Here is a 10,197-nt window from a genome sequence, read left to right as displayed (position 1 = left end):
ACAAGATCTCCAGGTGCAAACACAACATGTTGTCTACCCTTATCTCCAGCAAGTTTATATTTAGCATTCATACGCTCAATGTTTTCCTTAGTTAACTCATGCATTTTTAAAATTAATTCAGCACGTTGTTTAGCATCAAAATTAACCTTCTCCGAAGATGGAAGAGGCAACAAATCAATAGGTGCACGAGGTAGGAAACCATACACAACTTCAAAAGGGCACATCTTAGTAGTAGAATGCAATGAACGATTATAAGCAAATTCAATATGAGGCAAGCATTCCTCCCACATTTTCTTATTATTCTTCAAAACAGCCCTAAGCATAGTAGACAATGTTCTATTGACTACTTCAGTTTGTCCATCAGTTTGGGGGTGACAAGTAGTACTAAAAAGCAGTTTAGTCCCCCAACTTAGCCCATAAACATCTCCAAAAGTGGCTAAGAAATTTAGTATCACGATCTGAAACAATAGTATTTGGCACACCATGCAAGCGAATAATTTCACGAAAGAACAAATCAGCAACATTAACAGCATCATCGCTTTTATGACATGGTATAAAGTGTGCCATTTTCGAGAATCTATCCACGACAACAAATATGCTATCCCTCCCCTTCTTTGTTCGAGGTTAACCTAAAACAAAGTCCATAGATATATCCTCCCAAGGAACACTAGGTACAGGCAAAGGCATATATAAACCATGAGGATTGAGTCGTGACTTAGCTTTTTGACATGTAGTGCAGCGAGCAATAAAACGCTCAACATCCCGTCTCATCTTTGGCCAAAAGAAATGTGTAGCAAGTACGTCCTCCGTCTTCTTCACGCCAAAGTGTCCCATTAATCCTCCTCCATGCGCCTCCTGCAACAACAAAAGACGAACGGAGCTAGCTGGAATGCATAGCTTGTTAGCACGAAACACAAATCCATCGTTAACGACAAACTTGTTCCACATTCTTCCTTCTTTACAATTCTGCATTACATCTTTAAAATCAGCATCATGCACATATTGATCTTTGATGGTCTCCAAACCAAATATTTTGAAGTCAAGTTGTGAAAGCATAGTATAGCGACGAGACAATGCATCAGCAATAACATTTTCTTTTCCCTTCTTGTGTTTAATGACATAAGGGAAAGTCTCAATAAATTCAACCCATTTAGCATGTCTACGATTCAGTTTAGCTTGACTTTTAATATGTTTCAAAGATTCATGATCAGAATGTATAACAAATTCTTTGGGCCATAAATAATGTTGCCATGTTTCTAAAGTCCGAACAAGAGCATATAATTCTTTATCGTAAGTAGAATAATTCAGACTAGGCCCACTCAATTTTTCAGAAAAGTATGCAACAGGTTTGCCATCTTGTAATAACACACCTCCTAATCCAATTCCACTAGCATCACATTCAAGCTCAAAAGTCTTATTAAAATCAGGAAGTTGGAGTAAAGGAGCATGTGTCAACTTATCTTTCAATACCGAGAAGGCTTCTTCCTGTGCGGTACCCCAAAGAAAAGGCACATCTTTCTTTGTAAGCTCATTGAGAGGTGCAGCAATGGTGCTGAAATCTCTCACAAAACGCCTATAGAATCCAGCGAGGCCAAGAAAACTCCTCACTTGTGTGACCGTTTTGGGCTGCGGCCAACTCTCAATAGCTTCAATGTTGGCTTTATCAACTTCAATTCCCTGTGGAGTAACAACATAGCCAAGAAAAGATACTTGGTCGGTGCAAAAGGTGCACTTCCCAAGGTTACCAAACAAACGTGCATCACGTAGAGCAATAAAAACAGAACGTAAATGTTCCAAATGTTCTTCCAAAGATCTGCTATAAATCAGTATATCATCAAAATAGACTACCACAAATCGTCCAATGAAAGCACGTAAAACTTCGTTCATTAGTCTCATGAAAGTACTAGGCACATTAGTTAACCCAAAAGGCATGACTAACCACTCATATAAACCAAACTTTGTTTTAAATGCTGTTTTCCATTCATCACCCAATTTCATACGAATTTGATGGTAACCACTACGCAAATCAACTTTGGAGAATATTGTAGAGCCACTCAATTCATCAAGCATATCATCTAGCCTAGGAATAGGATGACGATAACGAATAGTAATATTATTAATGCCTCTACAATCAACACACATACGTGATGTACCATCCTTTTTCGGCACTAGAATAATAGGAACAGCACAAGGACTAAGGGATTCGCGTATATAACCTTTGTCGAGAAGCTCTTGTACTTGACGCATAATCTCCTTCGTCTCCTCTGGATTGGTACGGTATGGCGCACGGTTTGGCAGTGACGCACCGGGAATTAAGTCAATCTGATGCTCAATCCCTCGAATAGGCGGTAATCCCGGTGGCACGTCTTGTGGAAAGATGTCAGCGAACTCCTGCAAAATGTTAGTGACAGCAGGAGGCAAAGAGGAAGGCACGTCCTCGAATGAAAATAATGCCTCTTTGCACACAAAAGCATAGCAAACAGATTTGCTGAAATCTAGCTCATCAATATCAGATTTGGTGGCAAATAAACATGCACTTTTCAATTTAATTTCAGAAGCAACACTAGATGGTTTATTATTAGGCTTCATTTGTTGCTCAAATTCTTTTGCCACAATCTGATTTTCACTCTTATTCTTCTCCTGTTTTGCTTTATTAGCTCTATTAATATCATCTTTCAAAATAGAATCAGGAGTCATAGGAAGCAAAGTAATATTTTTATCCTTATGAACAAGAGTATAATGATTGTTTCTACCATGGTGTACAGAATTTTTATCAAATTGCCATGGTCTACCAAGTAATAAGGAACATGCTTGCATAGGTACCACATCACAATCAACATAATCAGCATATGTAGAGATACTAAAATGCACACGAACAGTACGTGTTACCTTAACCTTGCCGCTGTTGTTGAACCATTGGATGTAGTAAGGATGTGGATGTGGTCTTGTGGTGAGAGAAAGCTTCTCCACCATCTCCATGCTAGCCAAGTTGTTGCAGCTACCTCCGTCTATGATGACGCGCACAGAACGTTCCTTCACAACTCCCTTGGTATGGAACAAATTGTGCCTCTGATTTTGCTCAGCTTGTGTGACCTGCACACTCAAAACACGTTGAGCAACTAAACATTCATACCTGTCAGCGTCTTCAGGAGCCATGTATTGCGTCTCATGATCAGAATCATCTCCACCATGTTCTTCACGTGTAATAAGAGCCAAAGTCTCCTCATCATAGTCACTAGCGGACTCATATCCACCATCCGCGGTAGCAATCATCACACGCGGAGATTTGCATTCTCTCGCATAATGACCTCCTCCCTTACAACGACGACAAATAATATCACTTGTGTGCCCTGTTGATGCCATGGAAGAAGAAGAACTCCGTGCAGGCCCAGCAGGTGCGCTCTTGGCAGATAATGGTGGTTGTGCCTGTTTTCTTGTATCACGACTGGAGGAGGCACCTAATTGAGGTGCTGGTGCAGTTGAAGTAGAAGATGCACGCGGTGTCCATGATGAAGGTCGGCCTGCAGAAAAGTTAGTTCGCGCCAATGCTTGTCGATCCTGCACTTCACGTTCAGCTTTACAAGCAAGATGGAATAAACGAGTGATATTAGTATACTCCTTATAGTCTAGAATGGTCTGAATCTCTCTATTTAATCCACCCAGAAAACGTGCAAGCATAGCTTCATTCTCCTCAACAATACCACATCTAATCATGCCAGTTTGTAATTCCTGATAATATTCTTCTACAGAATTTTTCCCTTGTCTTAAACGCTGCAATTTTTGAAGCAATTCATGTTGATAATATGGTGGAACCCAACGCGTACGCATAACAGTTTTCAAAGCAGCCCAAGTAGTTGGAATAGGATATAATCTACAATGTTCAGACCACCATACACATGCAAAACTAGTGAAAGCACAAACAGCAGCAGCAACTCGTCTCTCCTCAGGATATTGTAAACATGTAAATCGTTGTTCAGTTTCTAACTCCCAAGTAAGATATATATCAGGAACATATCTACCCTCAAATGGTGGAATATTCAATTTCAGTTTAGGAATATGGACATCATCTCGTACCTGAGGTGGTGGTGCAGGCCTACCATTACGAATATAACCTGAGGTCGACCTGCTGGTGGTGGTGCAGGTGGCTGCACGTAGTGCTGATTTTGATCGACCTCATCCTCATAATCGCCCGCATACTCATCATCCTCCTGGGTACCAGCAGCAGTAGCAGGAGCCAAAGAAGCACCAACAGCAGTAGCAGCGGCACCAGAATTTTGTCCTGGCTCAATAGGAACACGCTGTGCTCGTCCATACTGATTCGGAAGGGGGCGTAGTTGTTGTTGTTGCAGAGGTGCGACAGGTGCAGCCGGTGGTGGAAGACGCGCAAGCAGTTCATTAAATCTGTTATCGAGCTTTGTTTCGAACGTCTTCTCAAGGCCAGTGATCTTCTCCATGGCCTCTTCAAAATTGTTCAGCACATCTTGTACCTGTTCAGTCATCATTTGCTGAAACTTATCATGAAGCTCCTTGTTCGATAAGTTCTCCCAGTCAATCTCGTCGGCTTGTGATCCTGGCATGGTTAGCAGCAATAGAAACACACAAGAATATGATCCTACAGACTACGAACAAGTGGTGGTGGTGGATGTCACAAATCCGTCAAGCAAAACTCAAATTCTTACCAGTTCTTACCCAGCAACAGGCGGTGATCGGCAACCGTTGTAGTCAAAACTCTCAAAGCTTGGATAGAGCGATTACCAGGGAGAATCAAACGCACGACGTAGATGTATGTGGAGCTGGGAAGGCTTATAATATGGTAGCAAAAAGGGGTAAGCAATAATCAATTCAGAGATGCAAAGTTGAATAAACGCTCAACGACGATACCGTGCTGGTCCTAGGCTAGACCGTGCTAGAGACGCGAGCCTAGAACACTAACAAAATCACGGCGCTGCACGTAAACAAGGGAAAAGCACACTCTGGAAAAAAAAATTCGCTCCTTTTTTTTGCGCTGCTCTTTTTTTTGCGAAAAATCACTATAATGGCGAGTGTCTCAAAACTCTTCCCAGGTCAAACTGACAGGATGGGCACGAAATTTTTTTTTGACCAATTTTTTTTTTCGACTGCCCGGACCCAAAAACTGGAAACGGGTCAAAAAAACTTTCTATAACGGCGACTGTCTCAATACGCTTAGAAACACCTAAAAATAGGATAGCCAGAAATTTTTTCGACAAGTGCATTTTCGGAAAATTTTGGGCCTAAACGGAGGGTGGTTTCCGGACTCTTTTTTTCTTTTTTTTTCTGAAACCTACTCCGGCAAGGAAACACGAATCGGAAACTAGATGGATCCCGAAAAAAAACCTAATAAGCAAGGAACTCGGATTGGTGGTGGATATATGGTGGTGGTATATGGCAGCGGTGGTGGTAGCGGTGGTAGTATATGGATATGGATCGGTGGTGGTATATGGACACGGATTGGTGGTGGTATATGGATACGGATTCGGAGCGGTGGTGGTAGATGGCAGGGGCGATGATGATGGTGCGGCGGCGGCGTGACAACTTATGACCAGAACTCGAAACTCTAAAAGACTAGACTCTAAGACCAGCAACTAGACCGATGATGCAACCGCAAATTCAACAAAGCAAAACCCTAAAAAGATTATGCAAAGGCTCAGATTGGTTCGGATATGATGAACTAACCCTAATTTTTTTTGTGGCTTTTTCGTGGACTGTAGGTATGAAGAACAGACTCGATCTAGACTACGAAAAAACTGTAAAATCTCACCGAGCAACCTGGAAATCTGATACCACTTGATAGAGGCAAAGGTGTCCCGTCTTTCGATGAGATGAAGGATATCGCTTTGGTGGAAGTCGACTTTGACGATCCGACTACGAACGTGCGAGGACGTCGCGCCTTAGCAATCGCTAAACCAACTCCGAGAGGTTATTGACCACGCCGGAGCATGATCAACCTGACCACGAGGGTCTGTTTCCTGCGAGCAAACGAAGAACAAGCAAGAAACTGAGATTGCAATCTGGATATTGCGAATATAAGATGAAAGCTTTATTGATCCAGGTGGGGTTCTGTGACGCCTTTGTCTGGTCGTTGAACACAAACAAAGTACGCGAAGTTGCAGCTATGGCGAACTTTTAATCTAAACAAAACCCAAAGTCTAAACGGTGCCCTAAGGGCTGTATATATGGAGGAAGAGAGGGGAATTTCGTGGCCCTTGGTGGAGGGGTCCGAAATCAACCCTATCTCTTGTTTCCCCACACATACGGACTCTAAAAATAGCCTATACTTATGTATTTCGAAATTACATGGGCCTGGCCCAATAAAAAGGTGACGCAGCACCTATAATAGCCTCGGGACGAAATTTATGAAGTGGCATATTGTATATTTCGTCCAAGGCTTCATGCACCCATTATGGTAGCTTAAAAGTCCTGAAATCATCACTTGTAACTCCGTTCTTGTTCCCCTTGCGCATGGCCTCATCTCCATGCTTGTTCTTGCTCCAATGTTCATCCTTCTCCAAGCTAGGCCCTTCATTTGTAAGCAAAACAAATGTATCCAATTTAGGCAGCATCATATTCTCATGAACATTAGAATCATTACCAAGAAACGAAAGTACCTGATAATTTAATTGGCGTGCGCGAGCTTTAGTAATTGGTCCCGTATATGTAGCGGTAGGGGTTGTGGGTGTAACAATGGTATTGATGTCCTCATCAAGAATTGTATTAACCGGAAACTTAGTACATGTGTGAATACATAGACAAAACATAGTGTCCCTAGTATGCCTCTACTTGACTAGCTCGTTAATCGATGGTTATGTTTCCTAACCATAGACATGTGTTGTCATTTGATGAACGGGATCACATCATTAGGAGAATGATGTGATGGACATGACCCATCCGTTAGCTTAGCATTATGATTGTGACAGTTTCATTGCTACTGCTTTCTTCATGACTTATACAAGTTCCTCAGACTATGATATTATGCAACTCCCGAATACCGGAGGAACACTTTGTGTGCTACCAAACATTACAACATAAATGGGTGATTATAAAGGTGCTCTACAGGTGTCTCCGAAGGTGTTTGTTGGGTTGGCATAGATCGAGATTAGGATTTGTCACTCCGTGTATAAGCCTTGCAAGCATTGTGACTAATGAGTTAGTTGCAGGATGAAGTATTATGGAACGAGTAAAGAGACTTGCCGGTAACGAGATTGAACTAGGTATGATGATATTGACTATCGAATCTCGGGCAAGTAACATACCGATGACAAAGGGAACAACATATGTTGTTATGCATTTTGACCGATAAAGATCTTCGTAGAATATGTAGGAACCAATATGAGCATCCAGGTTCCGCTATTGGTTATTGACCGGAGATGTGTCTCAGTCATGTCTACATAGTTCTCAAACCCGTAGGGTCCGCACGCTTAACGTTCGATGATGATTGGTATAATGAGTTTATGTGATTTGATGTACTGAAGGTTGTTCAGTGTCCCGGATGCGATCACGGACACGACGAGGAGTCTCGAAATGGTCGAGACATAAATATTGATATATTGGACGGCTATGTTCGGACACCGGAAGTGTTCCGGAGAAGTTTCAGATAAAACCGGAGTACCGGGGGGTTACCGGAACCCTGGGGGGGGTTATTGAGCCTCATGGGCCAAGTGGTGGAAGACAGGAGGCAGGCCAAGGTGGGGCTCGTGCCCCCCTAGCCCAAACCGAATTGGACTAGGGGGGCAGCCCCCCTTTCCTTCTCTCCTTCCCCTCCTTCCTTCTTCTCCTAGTTGGACTAGTAGGATTCCCCCCTTAGGGCACGCCCCTTGAGGCCGGCCGGCCCCCTCCTCCACTCCTTTATATACGGGGGAGGGGGGCACCCCATAAACACACAAGTTGATCAAGTTGATCTTTTAGGCGTGTGCGGTGCCCCCTCTAGAGATTTCCACCTCGGTCATATCGTCGTAGTGCTTAGGCGAAGCCCTACGCTGGTAACTTCATCATCACCGTCACCACGCCGTCGTGCTGACAAAAATCTCCCTCGACCTCAGCTGGATCTAGAGTTCGTGGGACGTCACCGAGCTGAACGTGTGCAGATCGTGGAGGTGCCGTACCTTCGGTGCTAGGATCGGTCGGATCGTGAAGACGTACGACTACATCAACCGTGTTGTCATAATGCTTCCGCTTTCGGTCTATGAGGGTACGAATAAAACACTCTCCCTCTCGTTGCTATGCATCACCTAGATAGATCTTGCGTGATCGTAGGAATTTTTTTGAAATTACCGCGTTCCCTAACATGTATAGCACGGTTAGACAGGCAAAATCCACCCGAACCAGCGCGGATCCAGCAAGACATCGGAAAGGGACAGGACATCGTCGCATCCATCCACCCTCTAGGGAAAGCGATGCGGTCCTCCACCCCATTCGGCGAGGAAGGAAGAGCGCAAGATTAGACAGAGATGGCGGCTTCCAGTCTTCGGGCCGCCAGAATCAGCTGACCCTGCATGCTACAAAGGGCAGACACATTTTTTTAGGTAAACAAAGGGCAGACATGTAAACCTGAGTGAACGCAACAACGCCACAACATGATGGAGTGGGCCCAGCGGCCTCCAAAAGTGTTTCACCATCTCACAAGCCAGGCCCACCAGCGCTACCACAGCCTTGGCGCAGCAGAGGCCGCGAATTCTCGGGAGCTTAGTTTCCTGCTTAGTGTATGAGGGAGTGACTAGGGGTGAAACCAAGGGTGCCAAGGAGGTAGACATCTTCGCTGTTATTCTCTGCCAACAGGTTAACTTGAGCATCAATTTTTTGATCTCCCTTATTGCTTCCAATAAATACTGCTAAGTTGCCACCTTTTTTACCTCTTTTGACAACATATCAAAAAATTCCATTAGAACAGATTATAGTCTGACACATTTCCTACTGGATCATTGGGTGAGCACAATCGGAAAAGCAGATCCAACTAAAGAAATACGTAGTTTTTCCTGTAAGAAACAGAAAGGCCTAGACCGGACAAACCATGTAATGCTCCAAAACACTTACCACTCTCCCAAAAAAAGTAGGAGAGCTGCTAGAATTTGTTGTGCACAAGTATGTCCCAATCTTTGGTAATCCTCTAGTGGATGCTTCTTTTTGTCACATAAAAAGGGTACTCCTTTTGTCTGCACCAAAAAATTCACCATGCATACATAGAGCGATGTCCTAAAATTAATTGGAATATGATCTCAACTACATACTTGCCATCCATCTTATCCAGCATTGAATGGCAATATGTAAGGCGGAGAAGGAGCAGAGGTGAAGGGAAGTGCAAGCCAACTGTTTGCCGGGGAGGAAAACCACCTGCAAAGATAACAATATAACCATGGCCACAAATTTCAGAACGGCCGCGACACAACTTGTCCGGCTCTGAACATGCACCTACACAGCCTGCAAAAAGCACAAAGAGGAACAAATAACTGAAGGAAATATGCCCTAGAGGCAATAATAAAGTTATTATTTATTTCCTTATATCATGATAAATGTTTATTATTCATGCTAGAATTGTATTAACCGGAAACATAATACATGTGTGAATACATAGACAAACAGAGTGTCACTAGTATGCCTCTACTTGACTAGCTCGTTAATCAAAGATGGTTATGTTTCCTAACCATGAACAATGAGTTGTTATTTGATTAACGAGGTCACATCATTAGTAGAATGATCTGATTGACATGACCCATTCCATTAGCTTAGCACCTGATCGTTTAGTATGTTGCTATTGCTTTCTTCATGACTTATACATGTTCCTATGACTATGAGATTATGCAACTCCCGTTTACCGGAGGAACACTTTGGGTACTACCAAACGTCACAACGTAAATGGGTGATTATAAAGGAGTACTACAGGTGTCTCCAATGGTCGATGTTGGGTTGGCGTATTTCGAGATTAGGATTTGTCACTCCGATTGTCGGAGAGGTATCTCTGGGCCCTCTCGGTAATACACATCACATAAGCCTTGCAAGCATTACAACTAATATGTTAGTTGTGAGATGATGTATTACGGAACGAGTAAAGAGACTTGCCGGTAACGAGATTGAACTAGGTATTGGATACCGACGATCAAATCTCGGGCAAGTAACATACCGATGACAAAGGGAACAACGTATGTTGTTATGCGGTCTGACCGATAAAGATCTTCGTAGAATATG

This window comes from Triticum aestivum, chromosome 5B, assembly GCF_018294505.1.
Source record: "Triticum aestivum cultivar Chinese Spring chromosome 5B, IWGSC CS RefSeq v2.1, whole genome shotgun sequence".
In the NCBI taxonomy this organism is placed as follows: Eukaryota; Viridiplantae; Streptophyta; class Magnoliopsida; order Poales; family Poaceae; genus Triticum; species Triticum aestivum.
This window is presented reverse-complemented; position numbering follows the sequence as displayed.